Source organism: Schistocerca americana, chromosome 3 (genome assembly GCF_021461395.2).
Source record: "Schistocerca americana isolate TAMUIC-IGC-003095 chromosome 3, iqSchAmer2.1, whole genome shotgun sequence".
NCBI classification, from domain to species: domain Eukaryota; kingdom Metazoa; phylum Arthropoda; class Insecta; order Orthoptera; family Acrididae; genus Schistocerca; species Schistocerca americana.
The window spans coordinates 636,582,029-636,608,901 of NC_060121.1; positions in this window are offsets into that span (position 1 = coordinate 636,582,029).

Below are 26,873 nucleotides of genomic sequence, written 5' to 3' on the forward strand. Positions count from 1 at the left end.
CAGGAGTCGTCGGCGGCCGTGTCCAAGCACCGCGCCTCCCGGCTGCCGTTCACCACGTGGAAGCTCATCTCGCACAGCGGCAGCGACAGCCCGCCGACCCTCTGCCGGCAGACAACAACAGGCTGCTCTCAACACCTCGCTTTAAGCACGGACAAACAAACAACAATAGCCACTTGGACACTGTAATTTGACAGGCCACCCCTTGGAGCCCAAAAAGGGTCAACTGTAGGTCCACTGTTGTTCCTCTTACAAGATGTTTAATCAATGTGTCTTATTTTCGGAGATACTACTGTTAAAAAATAGACGTCACGTGAACATAACCTGCTACCGACTAAAACTACAATACCAGGAAAGTTAGCAAACTGCGAAATTTTACTTGTTGTGTATACAATAAAATTGCTGCACCACGAAGATGACACGCTACAGAAGCGAAATTTAACCGACAGGAAGAAGATGCTGTGATATGCAAATGATTAGCTTTTCAGAGCATTCACACAAGGCTGGCGCCGGTGGCGACACCTACAACGTGCTGACGTGAGGAAAGTTTCCAACCGATTTCTCATACACAAACGGCATTTGACCGGCGTTTCCTGCTGAAACGTTGCTGTGATGCCTCGTGTAAGGAGGAGAAATGCGTACCATCACGTTTCCGACTTTGATAAAGGTCGGATTGTACCCTATCGCGATTGCGGTTTATCGTATCGCTACATTGCTGCTAGCGTTGGTCGAGATCCAGTGACTGTTACCAGAATTTGGAATCGGTGAGTTCAGGAGTGTAATACGGAACGCCGTGCTGGATCCCAACGGCCTCGTATCACTTGCAGTCGAGATGACAGGCATCTTATCCGCATTGCTGTAACGGATCGTGCAGCCACGTCTCAATCCCTGAGTCAACAGATGGGGATGTTTGCAAGACAACAACCATCTGCACGAACAGTTCGACGACGTTTACAGCAGCATGGACTATCAGCTCGGAGACCGTGGCTGCGGTTACCCTTGACGCTGCATCACAGACAGGAGCGCCTGCGATGGAGTACTCAACGATGAACCTGGGTGCACCAATGGCAAAACGTCATTTTTTTCGGATGAATCCAGGTTCTGTTTACAGCATCATGATGGTCGCATCCGTGTTTGGCGACATCGTGGTGAACGCACACTGGAAGCGTGTATTCGTCACGCCTTACTGGCGTATCACCCGGCGTGATGGTATGGGTTGCCATTGGTTACACGTCTCCGTCACCTCTTGTTCGCATTGACGGCACTTTGAACAGTGGACATTACATTTCAGATGTGTTACGATCCGTGGCTCTAACCTTCATTCGATCCCTGCGAAACCCTACATTTCAGCAGGATAATGCACGATTGCATGTTTCTGGATACAGAAAATATTCGACTGATGCCCTGGCCAGCACATTCTCCAGATCTCTCACCAAATGAAAACGTCTGGTCAATGGTGGCCGAGCAACTGGCTCGTCACAATACGCCAGTCACTACTCTTGATGAACTGTGGTATCGTGTTGAACCTGCATGGGCAGCTGTACCTGTACACACCATCCAAGCTCTGTTTGACTCAATGCCCAGGCGTATCAAGGCCGTTATTACGGCCAAAGGTGGTTGTTCTGGGCACTGATTTCTCAGAATCTATGCACTTAAACTGCGTGAAGATATAATCACATGTCAGTTCTAGTATAATATATTTGTCCCATGAACACCCGTTTATCATCTGCATTTCTTCTTGGTGTAGCAATTTTAATGACCAGTAGTGTACTAGTGAACCCAGTAATATCTCGCAGTTGCTAAATTTGTATGGGAATTAGATATACATCCTAATCTCCTTATTCTCACTCTCTCTGTTCCTCTACTCCTCTTCCCCACATTCTCTGTCCATATCATCCTCCACCCCCACCCCCCCCCCCCCACCCCAAATCTATGTCCATTCCCCTCCAAATCTCTGCTTATCTCCTCTTCCCCTACTCTGACATTGAGCGTTGTTTGCGGTTATTGCCGACAAAACGATGATGAGAACTGAAGTCGCTTAAAATGAATGGTTACATAAGTTGAGATCATTAGTGTACAGGACATAGCCACCTTTCTGTTGCTGTATTAGTGAGGATAGCTTCAGTGACAGATTTTGCATAGTCTGAATCTCCAAAGGGTCGAATTAAAAAGTTTTGATTATTCTGATTCCGTAATAGTATCGTAATCATAATTTGATAAGCCAAAAAAACGACTTTCCTGTTCTCTGTTAAAACGGACTGCGAGGAATAAACAATCTGACTAATGCTTAAATGGACTTCTGTCGTTGATAAAACTGGCTGCACAGCGTTTTCTTTCTCACAGTTGGATTTAATAGAAAAACTGTACATTGTTGATTAAGAAATATATGAAGTGGTGAGATTGATAAGTCTAAAGCCACACTTCTCTCAAAATACGTTTCTTGTGTTAGTTAGACTTCCAGTCAACAGAGAAAGCTACTGAGAAAATATTTTAACTTTCACTCAGTGAATGTTTGAGCAGTTCACACTTATTGTTCTCATACAGTGAGCGAGTAGGCTCTTTCGTGTGTGACACAATCCAAAGCCACAGAAAAATGGCGCTTTCAAAGAAGTTATTTCCGTACGTAACCGGAAAAGAGGATTCCGAGACAGAAATTGCTAGTTCTGAAGAAGATTATTCGTCCAGTGGAAGCAGTTATTGTCCCGCTGATGAATATTCATCCGAAAATGACATGATAAATCGAAAATACTTACTTTTTACACATTTTAAACATTGAGACTTAGGACTGTATCAGAGTAAAATATTATTGCGTAATTATAACTATTACACACTCGCTAATTAAAATACGTGTGTGTGAATCATGAACAAATTATACTTCTCCTATTAATTACTGCATTATTGGTAATAATTTTAATATTATAAGGCTATTTGTATAATATATCAAGACATGCTAAATGTCTTAATTTGTCTTTGGTTTTTCTCATTCTGAAACTCTGTTTGGTTTAGGATGCTGACGAATGTAAAAGTTCTCCCGGAGTATCCCCTGCTAAAGAACCTCAAGTCAGAAAGAAAAGAAGAAAAATGTGCAACTGGAAAAGGGAAAAATGTAAGCGTCATAGAAATTCTGGTAGAGAGTACATATCTGATAAAACACGACAAACTGGTGGTGCTAAAATTCATGGTCCTGGATGTAAATGAAGGAACACGTATCGGAACAAAATTCATGAATGTGTAGAGCACATATTCCATTCTTTTTCGGATATGGGTGATTTCTTTTGCCAAAATAATTACCTTCTGAGCAATATTAAGATGAAACAAGTGCAATGGAGGTAACTATTATTAATGAAAATCAGAAATTAATTTTTTATATCATGTACTTGTTATAAATAAAATATTACTATTTTGATTAATATATTTTACCTTTTTAGGTACCCAAAGAAAACGAAAAGTGCAGTTTCGCGGTGAGTGGTTACATTTTTGTACCATGTTAATGTCTGTAATATTTTGGTTTGCAGAGAAGCATTTTTAAGTGTGCATGGGCTTCGGAACAATCAAGGGCGTCTTAAGAACGCACAAAATCACTTGCGTGATGGATACTCCACTCCTCCAAAGGACAGAAGAGGTACTTAAAGATTAATTTAATGTTGCTTCCCAGGAAAACGGTAATTTTGCTCTATTCTGCTTATTTATTCTGTGTTTTTACTTAAGGATCATATTCAAACATAAATTCACTAAATTTCTCTGACCTCGGCCTTTACCTTTAAAATTGCTTTTATTCTTTTTCTTTGTTTCCAGGGGGAAAAAAAGGGAATCCACCAAGGAAAATTTCAGCAGAAGCAGTTCATACAGTTCACAACTTCATAAATAATATACCTTAACATGCCAGTCATTACAGCCGCTCACAGAACCCTAATAAAGAGCACTTAGAATATGAAATATCGATTTCTTCATTATATCAAGAACATTATTTGAAATATTGTGAAGAAAATAATGGACCACAAGTAAAAGTTTCGAAATATCGAGATATTTTTAACCACTATTTTAATATTACTTTTAAATGGCTTCCTTCACACACATGTCATGTATGTGATGAATTTCAAATTCAAATGAAAATGCGCAATTGACCAACTCTGAAGATATGATAAGAAGATTAAAAATTGAATGGGAGCCAAAGCACCTGCGGGAAAAAATATCATTACACAGATTTCCAAGTTAGTTAGGGAAAATCCTGAGGAACATCTTACAATAGCCTTTGATCTACGACAAAAGAGGAAATTGTGGACGTATAATTTTGGTATTCATGATTGCGGGTCCGAAAAGGACATATGTTCGTGTGGAGTGAATGTGAAGCAAAGCGTGGATCTGATGAGATAGGAAGCTGTCTGATAAAACTCCTAGAAACAAAAAAGTCTCAAGCAAACATTCTTCACATTATTAGTGATAATTTCATATGCCAAGGCAAAAACTGGGCACTTGTTGCACTAGAGAGATTACTAGGGCGTTCAGGAAAATTTAAGCCCGTTTAATATTGGTTTCCACAAGTTGGACACACAGGATTGCACTGTGACAGAGATTTCCGTCGAATTGAGATGCACGTTAAGAGCAGAAATCCCACTGTGTACACTCCTGGTGATTGTATCACAGTCATTAGAGATCCGTGCAAGAAGAAGCCGTTTTCAGCCGTTAAAATGAAGTAAGCAGAATTTGTAGATCAGACACCTTTGCAGATAAATATTGCAAAGAAGGACAAACATGGATCTCAGTTCCCATTTTCTGAAGCGACAGCTTTTGATTTTGATGAAAGAATACCATCACGTTTAATAGTGAAGTATCAGTACACTGAGTTTGAAGAATTCAGAACTGTAAATATCACTAGAAAAGGACGAGCACATCAGGAGCTTAATCCGTTCCAGCTATCTAGGAAATGCTTAAAACTCATTCCAATTTGCGACAAAAAACTCAGAGATGTTATGTCATTAATTGCATATATACCAGATATTTCGGATACTCCAAGAGTCTTAGTGAAACAAAGGAAGAAAGTGATGAAAATTACACAGAGGTGATAGATATTCGCTATATTGTTTGAAATATTGTAGCCACTATCATTGTAAGGTATGTTGTATGTTGATGTTCAGATTTTTGTAAACCTTGTATTAATTTAGTATGAGACAGGCCCAAGCCCAATGTTATGTCACCCAGGGATAATTTTTTTTATTAATAATGTTTAACTTTGTTCAGAATATAATTCTGCACACATGCATATTAACACATTGGAGAAATAAAGTACTTTTGTCGGATACCCATAAAAGTTGAAACATGATTTATGGGTTTATTCAAAGCTTTAAAACGCTCTCCTGAAAAGTTTACATTTTGTGGCTTTGGATTATATCGTTCTCACCCCTTCATATAAAGCCAATGTCGACCTGAATATTTCTTAGACTGTCGTGTAAAAATTTAAAGTAAGTCAGTCAAGATTTTTTTCTGTACTCTTTGTCTTTAATATAGCCCTACAGAAAGGAGTCGCGCGTTTCAGATCTGGAGAATATGGTGGCCAATCGAGGTCCATGCCAGTGGCCTCAGGATACTCCAGAGCCAGAATGCGATCCCCAAAGTGCTCCTCCAGGACGTCACTCTCCTGGTTCGCCTTTCATCAACCATATCTCTTCGAAATCAGGATCACTCTGGATAATGGAGACGAAATCATTCTCCAAAACCTTCACGTACCATTCAGCAATCACCATACCATCAAGGAATATCGCACTGATCATTCCATGACTGGGCATTGCACACTACACAGACATCTGTTGAGGGTGGAGAGATTTCTCGATCGGCAATGCGGGTTCACGGTCCCCCAAATGCTCCAATTTTGCTTATTGATGAACCCAACCAGATCGAACCGTGCATGCACATACTAATTCCTATCATGGCCCGAGGCGAGCCATGCAGTTTGAACGTCCTAACACAAACCGTTTATAAGTTATGACGATTTTTTTTCATGTAGTTCAATAATTCTCACCCTGTATTTAAAAAAATGTAACATATGTCAGTCCGGATGTTTATTAGAGTATAGAGCAAAAATCTGAAGTAAATTGGTCAAGAACGTTTAGATATATTTATTATCATCGTTAAACAACGACCTCTTTATGTTTTAGTATAAATAACAGGATGAACACATGATTAAATTTGAAGGTGATTTGTGACTATACAGGATGCGAAAATAAATATACAGAACTGTCACTCTGGTGCAAACAATGTCTCTAACCCAGCTGGGCACTGAATAAAACTCCAGTTGGACGACGAGCTGCAACTCAGTGTCAGAGATTATAAGACGTGGTGGCTAACGAGTGAAAGTGTGCCAGTCTCTCAGCTATCCAAGGCCACATGTTTTCAGTGGGTGAGAGATTCGGACAAAGTGCTGGCCATCCCAACATTCCAGCACCCTCTGTACCATGATAGATCGGGACAGCACAGACGCCAGACGGCCTTTCGTTATCTTCTTGAAAGACTACGTCATGGAGACCTCAGAAATAGGGCATAGCTATTGGTCTCAACACATCAGAAATGTAACACCTGTTGTCCAGTGATCAGTGATGATCAGATTGTGTAGCCAAAGGGACCACATACCACGATACTAAACGCTGGACACACATGATTAATGCCCAAGGCAATATCCCCTCTCCACAGTCTCTCCACAACTAGACACGGCACTCGCGACGCTGTATATAGAACCGAGATTCGTCTAAATGTCGTCGTAGTCCTATGTCCAGTGCTACTGGGCGCTCAACTGCCGGCGCTCCTTTCTGTAGTGTGAGGTAAAGCTGAAACAGTGGTCGCAGTGTTAGCAGTCCATCGTGCTCCATCTGTTCACGTGGATACTTGTCTTGCTATAAGCATGCCCAATTCCTGACTCAAGGTACTTGAGGTGGCTATAGAAGCCCAGGTGGCCATGCGCGAACAAGACGTATGTCTTCTTGGACATGGGGATGCTGAGATCCTACTGCGTGTCGTAGCTATACTCGAACTCTGGAACTTTCCCTTTCACGGACAAGTGTTCTATAGACTGAGCTACCCAAGCAGGCCCTTCAGTACCTCGTCTCTTACATTCCAAACTTCATAGAAGCCCTCCTGCGATACTTGCAAGACCAGCGCTCACGGAAGAAAGGATATAGCGGAAATATGGCTTAGCCACAGACTGGAGGATGTACTAGAATCAAATTTGCATTCTGCAGCGGGGGCTGACATGATATTCCTGGCAGGTTAAAATTCCGTGCCTGGCCGGGTCTTGAACTCGGGAATTTTGCCCATTCCGGGCACCTGCTTCACCAATTGAGATACCTGAGCACGACTCACGACACGTCCTCACAGCCCTACTTCCGCCAGTATCTCGTCTCCTTCCTTCAAAATTTCTACCAAATGTGCAACACAAGTACTCCAGGAAGAAAGCAACCTGCAACCTGGGGGCTTTATCCAGTGTGAAATATTCACTTTCTAGTGGAAGATGCCCTTATATGAAACTTCCAGGCAGATTTAAATTGCCTGCTTTACCGAGCGAGACTCGAACCTTGGAATTTTTCCTCTCACGGGTAAGAACTATCCAAGCACGACTCACGACGCGTCCTCACAGCTTTGTTTCCACCAGTAACTCTTCTCCTACCTTCCTAACTTCGAGAAAGTTGTCCTGCGAAACTTGCAAGACTAGCACTCCCGCAAAAAAGAATTTAGCTAACCCACAGCCTGGGGGATGTTCCCAGAAATAAATTTTCACTCTGCAATGGAGTGTGTGCTGATATCAGACTTCCTGAAAGAATTTTACACTCTACAGTGGAGTGGATGATATGAATCTTCCTGGAAGATTAAAACTGCGTGCTGGGCCGAGACCTCAACCCGGGACTTTTGCCTTTCATAAGCCAAGCACGACTCTTGCTACCTCCGCACATCTTTACTCCTGCCAATACCTCGTCTCCTACCTTCCTTACTCACAGAAGTTCCCTACGAGACTTGCTACCTTAGCACTCCAGGAAAGAGAATACAGCAGAGATGGCTTATCCACAGCCTGGATGAAATTTTCACTCCGCGGAGTGTATGTGTTCAGATAAAGCTTCCTGGCAAAATAAAACTGCTACCCGGACCGAAACTCGAACTCAGGACCGTTATATCCTGCAGGCAAGTGCTCTACCGACTGAGCTGTCAGAGCAACCTTCAAGACCCGTCCTCACAGCTTCACCTCCGCGAGTAACTCGTCTCCTGCCTTACAAACTTCACAGAAATCTTCCGTGAAACTTCCAAGATTAACATTCCTCGAAGAAAGGATATGGCGGAGACATGGCTTAATCACAACCTGGAGGACATAAGCAGAATGAAATTTTCACTCTGCAGTTCGGTGTGTTGACACGAAGCTTCCTGGTAGCTTAAAACTGCGTGCTGGACCGAAACTTGAACCTGAGACCTTTGCCTTTGCAAGCAAGTACTTTATCGACTGCGCTGCTCAAGCACGACTCACTAACCGTCCTCACACACTTACTTCCGCAGAAACTCGTCTCCTCCATTCCAAACTTCACAGAAGTTCTGCGAAGCCTGCAAGACTACCGCTCCGGAAGAAAGCATATAGCGGGACATGGCTTAACCACGGCCTGGAGGATGTATACCCAGTGAATTTCTCACTCTGCTGCAGAGTGAGTGCTGATATTAAACTCCCTGGCACATTAAAACTGTGTGTTAGACTGAAACTCAAATAAATGCAGATACTCACATTAAATTACCAGCAGAAAATATAAATTCACTCACAGTTCATGAAGTCTATAAAAACTACAAAGCAAGTGCAGGAGATCAAACGTTTGCGGACTTTGGAAATATGCAGCAGAACCAGTGAATATATCATTACACCAATGCATAGCGAAAATCTGGAATAAAGAAGAACTGTCAAATCCATCCATTGCACAAAAAGGAAACAAATAAAATCTAGACAACTATTAAGTAAATTGCCCTTTGGATATCACGTACAAAGTCATATCAAGAATTCTATACAGTAGTTGTAAAGCTCAACTTGAAGTGGACCTAGGAGAATACCAAGGAGGGTTTAGACCCTGGAGAAGCTGCCCAGAACAGATGATCACTTTGAAATTGGTAATGGATTACTACAAAAGAAGACAAAAACAACAAGTCACAACCTTTGTAGACTTCAGTAAATCTTCAATGATGAAAATACGAAGGGATTTAGGACTCCAACCAAAATTAATAAAAGTGATAAAATTAATTCTAACAAAGATCAAAACTAAAGTGAACTTCAGAGGAGAAATATCTCAGCCGTTTATAGTTACGGCAGGGAGACGGCTTATCGCCATTCTGCGCTTTGGAGTACGTGCTGAGGGAATGGTACAAGGAAAATCCTAAGAACATAAGAACTGGAACCAAGAAATATCAAATAAACTTAAATTGCTTGGGATCCGCAGATGACTTAGCATTACCATTTAATAACTTTCATGAAGCCAGAAATCAAATAAGCCTACAAAATATAGCCGAAAAATATGACTTCAGATAATATTCGAAAATATTGAGATAATGGTAGTAAATCGACTAGTAATCAACCACCTAACAGTAAATAATACGAAAGTAAAAATAGCGAAACAGTTTAAATACCTAGGGGAAATTATAACATACAACATGGACGAGAAATCTACATTGCAAAAAAGAACTAATAAAATGATTAATGCTCAAAAATTAACATGGTCTGCATAATGTAAGAAGCCTGTTTGTTTGTTGGCAGCGCTATACACTGTGTAAATATCGCTGACAGCACTCTGCGGCCTGTGGTTGGACGGACTAGGAGTTAGCGAGTGGATAGGGAAGTGTATGGACATGATTATTCTTAGTGGAGACTCTGCGTTGGTGGGACACGCAATGTACTGTGGGATGAAATTTTTTATAAGAAAAGATGCAGGGAAAGGCATGATAATTGATATATGGTTATAATGTTTGGGTAATGGAATTATTGACAACTATATAATTTTTGGAACTGCATATCACATGAATACGGTAAAATTTTCTAAATATATTGTTTGCTCTACAACAAAATCTTTCCTTTGCTAGCCATGTGCCTCCTAGTTGTTAGAGTCGATATTAGTTAGAATTTTTTTATTTAACTGGCCGTTATTGCTACTTGCTGTAATTGCTGTAGTCCGTGTTATGAAGATTTTAAGTGAGGTAAGTGACTTATAAAAAAAGAATGGGGGTTTCCACTATCGGGTTTCGTGACTGAAATGAGTTTAGGCAGTTAACAGAGGTGGAGGTAGTTTCATATTTCTTTAATTTCATATTTCTTGAATTTACATTATTGTTAGGATTTCTTGCAATCCAGGGCCATTCTTTCGTGTTAATTGTTAGAAGTCATGTTGTCAATGTATAGTAGTCAGATTGCATTGGGCTTGTATATTGTGAGTAATAAATGAATAGGTTAGGTCTGAGTTGTCTTTGTCAGGGAAAATTCCGTAGGTCAGTGTATAATAAAAATAATTAAATAGTTTCAATTCCACAGAAAACGACTATCAGTCAAAATAAATTAAAACATTACAAGACAATGTTTAGAACAGGGGTAACATACGGAAGTTAAAGTCTTTTCAGAGTCACTCAGAAAAACAGAATTGATAAAATCCAAAAAAAATAGAAAGAAGAATAGCTAGAACATACATAAATAAGAAATATCAAAAAGATGAACAATGTCAGATAGAGTCAAATGATGTTCAGGCCATTATAGACACTATACGGAAGAAAATGATCTTTTGTTTCGTCACATTATGAGGACATCAGAAACTAGATTACCAAAAAAAAAAAAAAAAAAAATGTAAGTAGGCTGGTAGGTTTTTATGTTGGTAACGCCACGTAGCGCTCTATATGAAAATCACTGACTGTGCTGTGTGAAGGCTGTGGTTGGTTTGCATTGTTGGAGTATATGCTATTGTAGTGTTGGGCAGATGGATGTGAACAGCGCGTAGCGTTGCGCAGTTGGAGGTGAGCCGCCAGCAGTGGTGGATGTTGGGAGAGAGATGGCGGAGTTTAGAGAGCGGATGATCTGGACGTGTGTCCATCAGAGACAGTAAATTTGTAAGACTGGATGTCATGAACATTACGACTTTTGCACACTATTAAGGTAAATACATTGTTTGTTCTCTATCAAAATCTTTCATTTGCTAACTATGCCTATCAGTAGTTAGTGACTTCAGTAGTTTGAGTCTTTTATTTAGCTGGCAGTATTGGCGCTCGCTGTATTGCAGTAGTTCGAGTAACGAAGATTTTTGTGAGGTATGTGATTCATGAAAGATATAGGTTATTGTTAGTCAGGGCCATTCTTTTGTAGAGATTATTGAAAGTCAGATTGTGTTGCGCTAAAAATATTGTGTCAGTTTAGTGTTGATCACAATAAGTAAAGAGAGAAATGTCTGAGTACGTTCAGTTTTGCTCAGCTGTTTGAAAATCAAATAATGTAAGAGGTTCATCAGCACAGTAATTTATAAATTTTTCTAATTGGACGTTTCAATAGGTACAGAGAAACTTTGAAACATGAAACAACAAGTAGGATGGATAAAGTTCATCATGGAGAATATGAAAGCGCTAGAACTAACCCTAGACACTCAGAAAACGAAAAACTTAAAAATAGGCTTTAAATCAAAAATAGGTAAATAATGTACAATAAAAAGAGTATTTACAGCTGAGGAACGACAAAAAGAATCAGAACGAACGGAAAGGTACTGGGCAATTTAGAAAGAAAACTTTTTGAAGAAAACGATCAGAAAATGACCGACTGAAATGTTCCAATGAGGCAGTAAAAGCAGAAGAATGTATATAGACCTATACATTGTCTCTCCTTAGTGTCGTCAGGCGCATCTTCTCTTATGTTTTAGCAGATGTTTGTAATTTACGTGGCCATTCGATAGTGCGGCCCCAGATTAGTCTATTTCGATATTTGTTTTATCGATATGTTTTGACAGGGACATAAACGTCGAAGAATAGTCAGTACGCCAGCAGCGACAACACTTCCCTGGCCCGCGCAGACTCCTACCGCCATGCTCGCAGCGGTATTGAGTAGCTGCTGAATTGCTGTTTATTCTTAGTATACTACTGTCCCTGTTAAAATACATACTGATAAAACAAATATACTACTAGACTAATATGAGACCGCTCTATCAAGTAGCACGTAAAATTCCGCTTTAAAAATAATTTTGTCTGCAGCGGGGAATAAACTGACGCTTGCCGCCGACAGTGGGCATGGCATAATCGACGTGGTGAGCGGTATTTGCTTGGGTTGACTCCAGCTACGTAATTGGTTCAAATGGCTCTGAGCACTATGCGACTTAACTTCTGACGTCATCAGTCGCCTAGAACTTAGAACTAACTAAACCTAACTAACCTAAGGACATCACACACATCCATGCCCGAGGCAGGATTCGAACCTGCGACCGTAGCAGTCTCTCGGTTCCAGACTGTAGCGCCTAGAACCGCACGGCCACCCCAGCCAGCCTCTACATAATTGCAAATATCTGCTGCAACACTATAGAAAATGCGATTGATGACTCTTGGGACAAACTCTAGAACTAAACCGATAAAATTTCGGAGGTGGTTCAGGGATATTGTCTGAGTATTTTGGTATCAGGGCCCCTTGGCCTTCGGCTTCTCTTTACAGAGTAATGACGCAATTATGATCCACTGAGTTTGTCGCCACCGTTACCTTTATTCACAGGAAAACACCTTTACCAGAGTCACAAAGTCTGCAATACGACAACATAAAACTTAAGAGTAATGCAACATCCCTCAAACAGATGCAAAAAGTAGTGTAATAGAGTGGCCGTCGATGGGAGAACATCGCACTATGGCCTCGCTGTGCCGTTCTTGCGTTGCATTCAGCGAACCCACACGCGAGGTGCAACCTCTTCTTCAGTAAACCTATGTGAACTGCGGTGTATCACTGGTAGCGAACAACTAACGCAGCTGGAAAAAAAGGGATAGAACCGAGCGGTATTGAAGGCATTCTTGAGGTCAAAGAGTAAAGTGGGCTGTATTGTTGTCAACAACAAGTACAGTGAATAAACGTAGTGCATACCGTCTATATTTGCTATGTTAGGCATTTATTTTCAGTGCAACACAGTTAGAAAGAAAATGAGGGCAAGAAATCAAACTCTATAACGAGCCACCGCAGACCACGGGTACCTTGTAACAAATTATAAGGTTCGTGCATAAGTTCGTTGCGTTTTTGTTTTGCATCTTGGTATTCCGATTGCTAAGAGTTTACTTATCGACTGTCACTTTTTAATTGTAGTTCACTGTTGCTATTTGAGTTTACATATTGTCATTTTCTTATTTGGAGACAGTGAGTGGAGCTGTGGATGCTAGAAAATGGAGTGTCAAGTGAAGAAATGGGAATATTTTCGACATATTCTTCTGTTTAAGTTCAGCAGAGGGGTGACAGCAGCGGAGGCAGTCAGAAAGACTTGAGCCGTGTATGGGGGTAATGCCATCGGAAAGAGAACGGCAAGAAAATGATTTTCTCGTCTTAAGGAGAATCGTTTCGACATTAGTGACTCATCTTCAGGAAAAGTGTTTAAACGCATTAAACCACATAACCACATCAGTGTTCTCGAGAACTGGCAAATATGATGAACCGTCATCATTCCACCATCGTGTGACATTTTCATGCAATAGGGGACGTTCATAATTCGGATGTATGGGTACTGAAAGTTCAAACCCAAAATCACAAAAAACAGTGTATCTCTGCTCGCTCGTCGTCAATTGGCTCGTGACCAACACCGACCATTCCTAGCTTGTATCGTTACTGGTGACAAGAAATAGTGTCTGTATGATAACATCAGGAAGAGAAAGTAATGGTTGAGCCCAAACAAAGCAGCAACTCTCCGTATAAAAATCTGTGCGCATCCACAAAAAATATTATTCCGGCGGCGCAGCGACGATGTGGCGCACTACGATTTGCATCGCCGAGGTGTAAAAATCACTGCTTGCCTTTATTGTCAGTAACTGAGATGTCTTTGAGACGCAGTCTAAGAACAACGACCAGGAAGACTGCGTTAAGTGACGCCACTCCACGATAATGTTCGCCCGCATTCTGCTACACTGGCAAAAAAAAAAAAAAAACACTTATATAGGAGTTGCGTTGGGAAGCAATTCCGTACCCGCTTTACTCACCTGATATTGCGCCCCTCAGATTTTCACTTCCGTTCTCTGTTGAAAATGAGCTCCGAACATGGTTCGACCAGTTCTTTCTACAAACCATGTGATTTCTACAGTCATGGAATCGATAAGTTACTCAAGCATTGGTAGACTTGTTAATAGTGGAGGAAAATATGTTACTGATGACTACAGTTTATGTTATGCGTATCAGTTGGGTTTATGAAACTTATGGAAAAACGCTACGAACTTATGCACCAACCTAACTCTCAGGAAAAATCCCTTAATAACCTACGAAATTTTGTCGATGGCGGTCTGGTTCACCCAATAACGCGCACCGATTTTCGGTACGAAATAGACGGCAAATAAAAGCAATTTGGCAACACCGTAATGACATGTAAGACAAATACCTTGATTTAATACCTTGTGGGTATCCTGCCCAGTTATTCCGGTGCTTGCCACTGCAGTGAGAGGTCGCTCGTGGCAGCGGTAGCTCTTGTGAACCATCTCCTCAGTCGTTTGTGGTTGAAAGGTTGCAGTTATTGTAAGTATTCTGATTGTACAAGATGGACATGAACTTAAGACGACATACCGTTGGATTCGGATGTTCGTACGGATTCTAACGACACCAACTTGTGAACGTACATGTCTGGTTACATGACAACTTCGGCTAACAGAGTAATGAGATGATAAACTGCAATATACCTTCGTTCCTAATGCCTTATACTTTCGAACGATCGATGATGACTTATGCAGTCGTAAATTTGTCAAACCGAGTGGTAGACTTCATATCCCACAGCGAAGAAACACTTAAAGCCACGATTTCGCACATGGGAATATGTTTGAGAATGGCTAGAGTTCACATCTGCCCTTTAAAACTCGAGAGTGCTGTGAGGCGAGCTATGTAAGGATTCAGAACTATGTATACTGTGATTCACGAATCATGGCAGCATCTGAAACACTTCAACGTAGACAATGGCGACCGACCGTCAAAAACAGACTCGACGCAACGTATGCCATCATATACACACAGACGTCCAGGATTTTCGCGCGTTTATCATTTATGACGGACAGATGGGAATGAGCGCCGCATGCGACGCTGTGGGCCATTTGCGGGTACGATGTCCCATAATCGTCAATGCAGCGTACGCAACAGGGCGAGATGTAGGAAATAATTTGCACTCGCCAACCCCTACACATGCAGAAAGGCGGCGGGTATAAGCCCCTGTCGTTCTTTGCCAAGTCCTGTCAAATGGCTCTGAGCACTATGGGACTCAACATCTGAGGTCATCAGTCCCCTAGAACTTAGAACTATTTAAACCTAAGTAACCTAAGGACATCACACACATCCATGCCCGAGGCAGGATTCGAACCTGCGACGTAGCGGTCTCGCGGTTCCAGACTGTAGCGCCTAGAACCGCACGGCCGCTCCGGCCGGCCAAGTCCTGTCAACCTCGCATCTCCAATACAGCAAAAAATGGTGCCCATGAACACAATTTACTCCAAAGCAGTGGCTTGACATCGCTTCAGACAGGGATAATGATCGACACAGATAAGAGAGTCTAGTAACTTCCGAGGAGAAGGAAGAGACTCGCGACGGTAACAATAAAACTACCGACCAAGAGCCAATTCTGAAGGACACAGCGGAGATTTTAGAAGTGAATACCGACACGAGTAGAGTCCGCACAGGATGCGTTGGCCGATACACAGTGACCAGTTTCCGCCCAAAACCCTAGGAGTCATTCGTTTGTTTGGAAAGGGATGTCAACACTCCCTGCTACCTTTCGTCGGTCAGCGAAGACAGACTCGAGGTGCAAGCCCTACAATCTTTCTCAAATGATTTTACACAAACCATTGGGTAAAAAGATCATTTGTGCTTTAATTGTAGTTTTATATGTAAGGTTCATTATGGTGTGCCCATCATTTCGTTAACGGTCATAGTTATTGTGATACTTATGTGGAAGCGATGCACAGCACGAAATTCGAAAAAGGTTGCAAGTGAAAAATGCTTCTGGTGCATATTACACAATATGTTGCTGCAAATGAAATGTAGCTAACATATTAAATTTTTCTTTAGACTTGGGTGCAGGTCTGTATCTGTCACCAATATCGAGAAAATTTATCTCACGTAGCACACTTATTTCCGATCGCGTCGCGCCAGCGAAGAAGCCAGAGTGAAATATTCACAACGTACCTCATATTTCATAAACTGTTTGCGATATCGAAATGAGACTTCGGCAAATTATAGCAAGGAAAGAGGAGGGTATTTTTCCATATAGTTATTATGGTTCAAATGGCTCTGAGCACTATGGGACTCAACTGCTGAGGTCATTAGTCCCCTAGAACTTAGAACTAGTTAAACCTAACTAACCTAAGGACATCACAAACATCCATGCCCGAGGCAGGATTCGAACCTGCGACCGTAGCGGTCTCGCGGTTCCAGACTGCAGCGCCTTTAACCGCACGGCCACTTCGGCCGGCCATAGTTATTATGCAAAACTTCCTTATCTACGGTATTATTCTACTAACTACAGACTTTTTTGATGAACGAACGTATTTTTAAGGGCCTTCGATAGCTAATGAAACAAGAAATGCTACTGGTGTTGGAACAACATAAGTGAAGGCATTACGGCTTTATTTTGTACCGAGGATGTACTTTTTCATAAGATACTGACCTTACTTTTCCTCAGTTATTCACTAAAGTCAACAAAACCACTGTTTCTCTCGCAGTTGAATCCGTACAATATGCTAATAAGCTGAGACTGTGAATTCCGCTGTGCTTTGGATAAAGAAAATTTTAATATGAGAACAGCTCTTGACACTTCTCTGAAAATTACAAATGGTTAATAAGCCAGGCGAAAATATATAGTTGCATCCAAGTAAACAGGTCGGGACAAGAAGACCGAATAACATCTGGAACAGTCTTAATGTCAGTATGGGAAAGATCACTCTGAAGAACTCCTAAATACAAAAGACCAGCAAAGCGGTGGGTGGATAATGCCAAATAAGGAGTAGTTAGTATGATAAAAAGTTTCTCTCATGAAAAAGCCGAATGGATTAGAAACACTGAAAAATGCAGTAACCTAGCCTTGAGACAACTTCACGCTAATAAAACAGAAACAATTAGGCAATGGAAACCGCAAATCGTCTGCGTCAAACACAATACAACGAATGGTTTCAAAACAAGAGCCAATGAAAAGCAAAACCTCTTGCAACCTTAAGTGCATCACGCTCAAAGGAGTATATAATAGCTAAGGATACAGTGATGTTTCGAATTGCGAACTCGTAAGTAGTAACAGCTAATACACTGCTCAAGAATCACAAGAGGCAGAAGTAGACTTGCAAAAGGCCGGAACATGCGGGAAGATTGCAGTTAGATTACATCATGGTCAGGTACAGATTCCAAAATCAGATATTGGGTTTTAAGGGATACAATGGTTCCAATGGCTCAGAGCACTATGGGACTTAACATCTATGGTCATCAGTCCCCTAGAACTTAGAACTACTTAAACCTAACTAACCTAAGGACAGCACACAACACCCAGCCATCACGAGGCAGAGATAATCCCTGACCCCGCCGGGAATCGAACCCGGGAACCCGGGCGTGAGAAGCGAGAACGCTACCGCACGACCACGAGATGCGGGCTTTAAGGGATACGCAGGAGAAGATACAGACTTACATTACAATTTAGTAGTCATGAAGAGTAGCCTGCAGTTTAACAGATTAGTCAGGAAGAACCAATATGCAAAGAAGTGGTATACGGAAGTAGTAAGGAATGAAGAGATACGTTTCAAGTTCTCTGAGGCTGTAGATACTACGATAAGGAGAGGCTCCGTAAGCAGTTCAGTTGAAGAGGAATCGGCTTCTCCAAAAAGGGCATTCACAGAAGCTGGAAACAAAAACTAACGTACAAAGAAGTAACTACAAAGATACCATGGATAACAGAAGAAATACGTCAATTCATCGATGAAAGAAGAAAGTACAAAAATGTTCGCGGAAATTCAGGAATACAGAAAAACAAGTCACTTAGGAGTGAAATAAATAGGAACTGCAAGGAAGCTAAGACGAAATGGCTGCATGTAAAATGTGAAGAAATCGAAAAAGATATTATGTTCGGAAGGACTGATTCAGCATACAGAAAGGTCAGATCAAACTTCGGTGGAATTAAAAGCGAGAGCGCTAACTTTAAGTGAGAACTCCCCTGTCAAATGAAGAGAAGAGAGTGGACAGGTGGAGAGAGTACACTGAAAGCCTCTATGAAGGGGAAGACTTGTCTGATAACGTGAGGGAAGAAAAACAGGAATCGATATAGAAGAGAGAGGGGGTCCAGTATTAGAATCAGAATTTAAAAGACCTTTGGAAGACTTAAGATCGAATAAGGCAGAACGAATATACAATAAACCATTAGAATTTCTAAAACGCTTGGAGGGGGTGGCAACAAAGCTATTACTCACGTTGGTGTGTAGAATGTATGAGTCTGGCGGTATACTATCTGACTTTCGGAATAACGTCATCCACGTAATTTCGAAGATTACAAGAGCCGAAAAGTACAAGAATTATCGTACAATCTGCTTAACAACTCGAACATCCAAGTTGCCGACAAGAATAATACACAGAAGAATGGAGAAGAAAATTGAGAATATGTTAGACGATCAGTTTGGCTTTAGGAAAGGTAAAGGTGCCAGAGAGGCAATTCTGACACTGAGATTGATAACAGCTGCAGGACGGAAGGAAAACCAGGACACTTTCGCATGGTTTTTTCGAGCTGGAAAAAGCGTTCGACAATGTCAAATGGTGCAAGATGTTCGAAATTCTGGGAAAAATAGGGGTAAGCTACAGGGAAAGACGGCTAATATACAACCTGTACGAGAATGAAAGACCGAGAACGAGGAGCTCAGATTAAAAATGGGGTATGGCAGGGATCGAGTCTTTCGCCCCTAATGATCAGTCTGTAAATTGAAGGAGCAATGACGGAAATAAAAGAAACATTCAAGACTCAAGTTGAAAGGATATATTCTCAATGAAAGAGAAGAAGAATTACAGGATCTGCTGAATGGAATGAACAGTCTAATGAGTACAGAATATAGATTGAGAGTAAATAGAACAAATATGAAAGTCATGAGAAGTAGCAGAAATTAGAACAGCGATGAACCTAGCGTATGGATTGCTGATCACGAAGTAAATAAATTCAACAACTTCTGTTACCTAGGCAGCAAACTAATCCATGATGGACGGAGGAAAGAGGACATGAAAAGCAGTCTACCACTGGCAAAAAGGGCATTTCTGACAAAGAGAAGTTTTTTAGCATCAAACATAGACTTCAATTTGAGGAAGAAATTTCTGAGAATGCGTGTCTGGAGCAGAACACCGTATCGTAGTGAAACATGGACAGTGGGAAAACCGGAAAAAATAATCGAAGCATTTGAGATGTGGTACTACAGAAGAATGTTGAAAATTATGAGGGCTGGTGAGGAAATGAATGAGGAAGTTTTCCGGAGAATTAGCGAGTAAAGGGATATATGGAAAGCACTGAGAAGAAGATGGGACAGGATGGTAGGACATGTGCTAAGATCTCACGGAATAGCTCCCACGATAGGAGAGATAGCTGTAGAGGGTAAAAACTGTAGAGGAAGAGAGAGACTAGAATATATTCAGCAAATAACTGAGGATGTAGGTTGCAAGTGGTACTCTGAGTTGAAGAGACTGGCACAGGAGAGGTATTCTTGGCGGGTCGTATCAAACTAGTCAGAAGACTGAAGATTCGGAAAAAAGTGGTGTTTTAGAATCGCAGTCGGAAATCCTTCTAGGCATTATTAATCATTTTCAATATTTATACACATCCAGCGATCAAACTCCTGCGCACTGACTGGTTACAGTGCAACGGATCCCTACAACAAATTACGCGAAACCAAAACGAGACGTTCTTCCAGCATTTCACCGAGAAGTTAAGCACATCTCAAGGGAAGCTCCCAAATCTAAGGCCCCTGTAACTGATAGACCCACGGCGAAGTCTACCAACGGTCTTGGCACATTCTCGGGTATAGTCTAGTAGCAATATTCAGTTATCACTTAAGCGGTAGGCAGACTCAAGTTTCATAAGTGACAGTTTTATTTCCTAAAGTGGGAAGCCCCGTGAAAAAAAAAAAAAAAAAAAAAAATAATACAGATCCGTGCAATTCGTACTTCAAAATATATACCTGTCTTCTAAGTAGCAAATAAGACGGACAAAGAATAAGATTCTGGGAACCTGTCAATTTTCTGCAATATTAGGATGTCAGATGGATGATATATTGGCAGTTTATCGGGATCTTGCTCATTTGACGTAGAATTTACCATATGAAGTCAACCTCGCTGTTTTAGATTTCGAGGGTGCCTGTGGCGTAATGGAGTATAATTACTTATCGGCTCCCTTGATAGCAATGGGATTCCCTACCGCGGTAGTCGCCATCTCCGAGAATTGCTTCAGGGGCACCAGCACGAGACTCAAAATTAACCATAGCCTCACCAGCTCAACTTCCTCCATAGAAGACGCAGCAAGGGTTGTACCATGTCGACCAGGCTATAGGCCACTCCGTCGGAAGCCCTGTTCTCCCACCTGAATTCCAAGCCGCCGGGTTTCAGTTTCCAAAACACAAGATACAGGGGTACGCAGACGTCATTAATAACAAAGAGGAAATGACCACTATGTAAGAGATAATTATGGATTGTTTGCTGGATAGCGGAAGTAGAGTCAGATTAAAACATCTATCTTAAAATTAGGACAAACTTAGGGCAAACTCAGGCGGCGTGCCAGCCGCAGTGGCCGTGCGGTTCTAGGCGCTTCAGTCCGGAACCGCGGGACTGCTACGGTCGCAGGTTCGAATCCTGCCTCGCGCATGGATGTCTGTGATGTCCTTAGGTTAGTTAGGTTTAAGTACTAAGTTCTAGGGGACTCATGACCTAAGATGTTAAGTCCTATAGTGCTCAGAGCCATTTTTTCAGGCGGCGTAAATCAGTAGTGTTTACGATTGGTGGACGAAAGAAAGCAGCGCGGAGTGAGGATAGTGGGAAACTCAGTAACAATGATTCAGCATAACTGGAGGGATGAAGTTAACTTAGAATAGCTCTTAGCAAGCAGCAGATGAGGTCAGTTGGCAAGTTACGAGCAGCATTTTATACTAACTGCCATGTATGGTCAAAGTTACATCACGTTACACCATTCCTCCACTGAAAGATACGAGGGGCGTTCAGTAAGTAGCGTAATACTTTTTTCCTCTGCAATTTCGGCTGAAGAAATGTGGAATTTGCTGTGGGACATAGCGAGATATTCCCGCTTCAGCACCGACGGTTTCACGAAGTTCCGACGGGTGCCAGCGCTATACGTAGCCTTCAAACTGGTTTCTGTAACGGAGATGAGTTACAATAAAGAGCTGCCATTGAATTTCTTCTGGCAGGAAACCAGAGTATCGCCGATATTCATAGACACTACAGCTTGAACAAAAACACATATTTAACAAAATCCGGGTGAGTCGTTGGGCGAGACTTCTGTCATCACCGCAACAAGGTCGTGCAAACCTGCCCGGCCCCCTCTGTGCCGGTCGGCCACACGCAGCTGTGACTCCAGCAATGTTGGACCCTGCGAGCATTCTCATTCGCGGTGAGCGATAGATCACCTCGCTGCTCAACTTGACATCTCTGTTCATAGTGCTGACACTCTCGTCCAACAGTTTGGGCACTCAAAGGTGTTTCCCCGCTGGGTTCCTCGCCTCCGCCGGCCGCGGTGGTCTCGTGGTTCTAGGCGCGCAGTCCGGAACCGCGCGACTGCTACGGTCGCAGGTTCGAATCCTGCCTCGGGCATGGATGTGTGTGATGTCCTTAGGTTAGTTAGGTTTAAGCAGTTCTAAGTTCTCGAGGACTGATGACCACAGCTGTTAAGTCCCATAGTGCTCAGAGCCATTTGAACCATTTATTTTTTCCTCGTCTCCTAACAGAAGACCATAAAGAGCAACTAAGGACTATCTTTGTGAAATTGCTTGACTGTTAAGAGGCTGATTGTGACAGTTTTTTGTTGAACATTGTCAGAGGCGGCCAAACATCGGTTCATCACTTCGAATGGGAATCGACCACCTCTGAAGTGTATTGTGCTATCGTCAGGAAACTGAAGAAACTACTTCAGCGTGTTTGTTGCCACAAAAATGCATACGAACTCCTCCCTCTCCGTGACAACACAAGGCCTCACACAAATCTGCGTACACGAGAGGAGATCACAAAACTTCTTTGGACTATTTTCCTCATCCGCCCTATAGCCTAGACCTGGCACATTTCGACTTCGATTTGTTTCGCCCTATGATGTATGCACTTCCGGTTAACAGTACGTACATGATGGCACGGTTATCGATACTCTGACATCGACCAAGCTGGAAAAAACTCCCACCCAGTAAGGCGGCGTTAGGCCATCGCAATGAACGGAGGTTATGTTGACAAACAGGGTTTTGTAGCCAAAAGAGTGGGGAATAATATGGTGCATTGGAGCCCTGAATAAAACCAACCTGCTTGCAGGAAAAAATGTGTTGCATTCTTTATTAAACACCAGCATTCCCGGGCTGGTGGACTTTTAAGGTCCCCTTCATTGCAACTGCTTTTCCTCTACGTAACGTCGGTTTAGGCCTGCGTAACTCCAATCCGCATTGTTAAGCCCATAACGCTGTGCCACGTGCATACGCTTGGCGCGGACGTAGCAGCAACCATTCTGGGCAGTTATTCAAAATGCTGCTTCCTGCCATCCTTGGACCTGTCAGAACACGTAAAGTGGCTCTGTTATGTGTGGAAATATTATTTTGAAGAAAGCTAGCCGGCCGGAGTGGCCGTGCGGTTCTAGGCGCTACAGTCTGGAACCGAGCGACCGCTACGGTCGCAGGTTCGAATTCTGCCTCGGGCATGGATGTGTGTGATGTCCTCAGGTTAGTTAGGTTTAATTAGTTCTAAGTTCAAGGCGACTGATGACCTCAGAAGTTAAGTCACATAGTGCTCAGAGCCATTTTTTTGAAGAAAGCTATTTAGGTTGAAATGGCTCTGAGCACTATGAAACTTTACATCTGAGGTCATCAGTCCCCTAGAACTTAGAACTACTTAAACCTAACTATCCTAAGGACATCACACACATCCACGTCCGAGGCAGGATTCGAACCTGCGACCGTAGCGGTCGCGCGGTTCCTAAATGAAGCGCCTAGAAACGCTCGGCCACTCCGGCCGGCAAAGCTAGTTACGGCATGAAACTCCAGAAGGGAGGACGGCTGAGATCTATAGTCCAATGACTACTGCTCCGCCGCCGCTCCAAAAACTAATATGAAGCGATATTAATTTCGAAAGAAACTTCGCTTACCCTAGGTAAGAGTTTGTTTTTGAAAGGGTTCAACATTATTAATTATTTTGTTCTTATCATTATATCCTAAGAACTTCGAGAACTGTAACTTAGGCAGCGCAATCGATCCCTCTGGATAATGTCTCTGAGAAAAAATTTACCATAGGCTACATCCTTCTGCCGAGGAAGGTACACACATGGCGAGCGCCAGGCAGAGCTATAGGGGTGGAAGAAGGCCCTTAAGCCCCTAAGGGAAAAACAACTGGCCGCTCCTACTGAATATAGTATGTATACGTCTCCCCATTCATAAGTTTTGTAGTTATTTCTGACATGTTTGACCAACAGTTATTATGTTCAATGTTAAAAAACTCTAGCTGAAGGATCGTTTAAGAAACAGTGTATTATTGAGGAGATCAAAACTAGAAAATAAAAAAGTTACACCCAAACCCGAAATCGAACTCTCGAGCACGAGTATTCTAACGCAAAAGTCTACCCAGTTCACCATCTGTGCAGCACAGGTGCTACGTAATCAACGAATATACATTGTACATGTGATTACAATGTTGCCAAATTGCGTCTGACATAAATTTTTTACCGAAAATATCCACGGGCGCTGCTAGTTTTAGGTACTGCGGAAATGTAAATTGCTACTCAGGTGTGGTTTTCGCAGAACGAGTTGATAGTCAGGGGCTCGTACTGTTAGCCAATCAAGAGATTGTAATAATACTCAGGAAGTTTATTTTCTGCGCAAACATACATTTTTTTAATGGAACAATGCCACTGATCTTAGCAGACTAAGAGTAGGGTAAATTAGAATGTCAGTGGTGTTTGTTGCGAGTCATTTACAAGATATGGTATTTTGAAAAGTTTTCACATCGACGATTGTTTGTGCCATTCAACTTGCGTAGTTTCTAGGTACGATGTTGTTATGTTTGCTTACAGTGTTTTCGTGTGTTCTTTGAGTGCATTGCGAGTTGCCAGTCAGTTAGTGTGTGACAGCCCAAGCAGCAGGTGGTGAGTGATCGAAGGGATTTACCAATGCAGAATACCCGACATTCTCATGGCGTATGGAGATCGTAGGAAGAATGCAGTTCGTTCTTATACGATGTATGCGCCAAGATATCCCAATAGACATCAACCATATCACCAGTTATTTGTAAACCTCTTGAGCCAGTTACGTGAAAGCGGTAGCGTAACACCTAGACAAGGTGATGACAGATGAGGGAAAATTAATGTTCTTGCTGATGTTGCAGTTGATGTGCACGTTAGATCCCGCGCAATGGCACAAGGAAGTGGTATGAATCAGGCAAGTGTCCTATGCATTCTCCATCGACATAGGTTCCATCCCCAACATATCTCTATCCAATACGAGCTGCATGTAAACGATTATGAAAATCGTGTTAAATTCTGTACATGGGCACGGAAGCTCCACAAGTAATATGTATCTTGTTTAGTTATGAAGCCACATTTACCAATAATGGCCAGGTAAGCCGTCGAAATATGCACTATTCGTCTGTTGACAATCCCCGTTCGCTGTGTCAGGTGGCCTCGGGCATGGATGTGTGTGATGTCCTTAGGTTAGTTAGGTTTAAGCAGTTCTAAGTTCTAAGGGACTGATGACCTCAGATGTTAAGTCCCATAGTGCTCAGAGCCATTTGAACCATTTTTCTGTCAGGTGGAACATCAGCGTATGGTATGGGAAAGTGAACCATCAGCTCATAGACCCGTTTTTCATAGATGAAACACTGAACGCACACAAGTATCGCAGCCTTCTAACAGACCTTTTTCCTTGAATACTAGAAGACGCTCCTCTGCAGACTAGGAGGAACTTGTAGTAGCAATATGATGGCTGTCCACCCTTTGGTGCACAAAGCACTACAGCATGTCTTCACGAATTGTTTTCAAATCGTTGGACTGGACGCAGAGGATCTGTACGTTGGCCGTCCCGTTCCCCGAATTTGATGCCTGTTTCCTTTTTTTTCTGTAGGAAAAGCTGAAAAACGGTGTCTGCTAGAACATACCAACTACAACCAATGATACGCAACGACGTGTTATTGCATCCTAATCGGACATCTCCACTAAAATACTAGCACGTGTGTAGCCGTCGTTCCATACTAGACTGGAAGCGTGCACTGCCGCTGCCGGTGGTCATTCTGAACACAACCTGTGACGGTCAGTTGTCTCGTTACTGGTTAGAATTGGCCTAACTAGTGTACGCACTTGTGTTGGTCTTTACTGTGTGCTATCACATGTATTGTATAAGTGTCGGTGTGGGAACTTTTCGAAATACGATATCTAGTAAACTACTCGCACTAGAACCCTACAACAAACACCCCAAACATTCTAATTTACCCTCCTCTTCGTTTGTTAATGTCAACAGGCATTGTTCCATTTAAAAATCATATATTTGCATAAAAAACACTTTTTATGTTTATTACAATCTGAAGATTGGCTAAGAATACGAGCCACTCACTACCAACCCCTTCCCTGTGAAAATCGCAGATCAGTAGCACTTTCCATTTCTGAAATATTTACGGTGCAAATTTTAGGTGATTCAGCCAGTATATATGGGGTGTTTCAGGAAGATCAGTAAATATCTTTGGAGGTGGTGATGTGAACTAACTGGGTAAAAGATCATTTGTGCGCATTATTTATTGGTTATATATAAATGGTCTAGGAGAAAGCGTCGGAAGGATGCGGTTGTCTATAAGAAAGTAGCAACACCAGAAACCGTATTCGTCTGAAAAATGACGCACGTACAGAATATTGATGAATGGTGGTCTCCGGCAGTTATCCCGCACGTAAATAAATGTAACATATTGCGCATACGTAGGAAGAGAATTCCACTACAGTACAACTACACTACTGGTGAGAAATTTCTGGAATCAATATGTACTGTAAAATGTCTAAGAGTAACTATCCAGAGCGATCTTAAGCAGAATGATCACATGAATGAATAGTAGGAAAAGAAGACGCCAGTCTGAGATTCATAGGAAGAACTCAAGGAAATGTAACTCATCCGCGAAAGAAGTGATTTACAAGGCTCTTGTTCGACCGATTCCTGAGTTTGTTCATCACTGTGGATCCAACGAAGAGTTATGTGTTTCGTCACGGGATCGTTCAGTCGGCGTGGGGGCTTTACTGAGATGCTCATCAAACTCCGGTTGCAGACGCTACAAGAGAGGTGTTGTGCATCACGGAGAGGTTTTCTGTTGAAATTTCGAGAGAGTCCTTTCAGGCCGGCCGCTATGGTCGAGCTGTTCTAGGCGCTTCAGTCCGGAACCACGCGGCTGTTACGGTCGCAGGTTCGAATCCTGTCTCGGGCATGGATGTGTGAGATGTCCTTAGGTTAGTTATGTTTAAGTA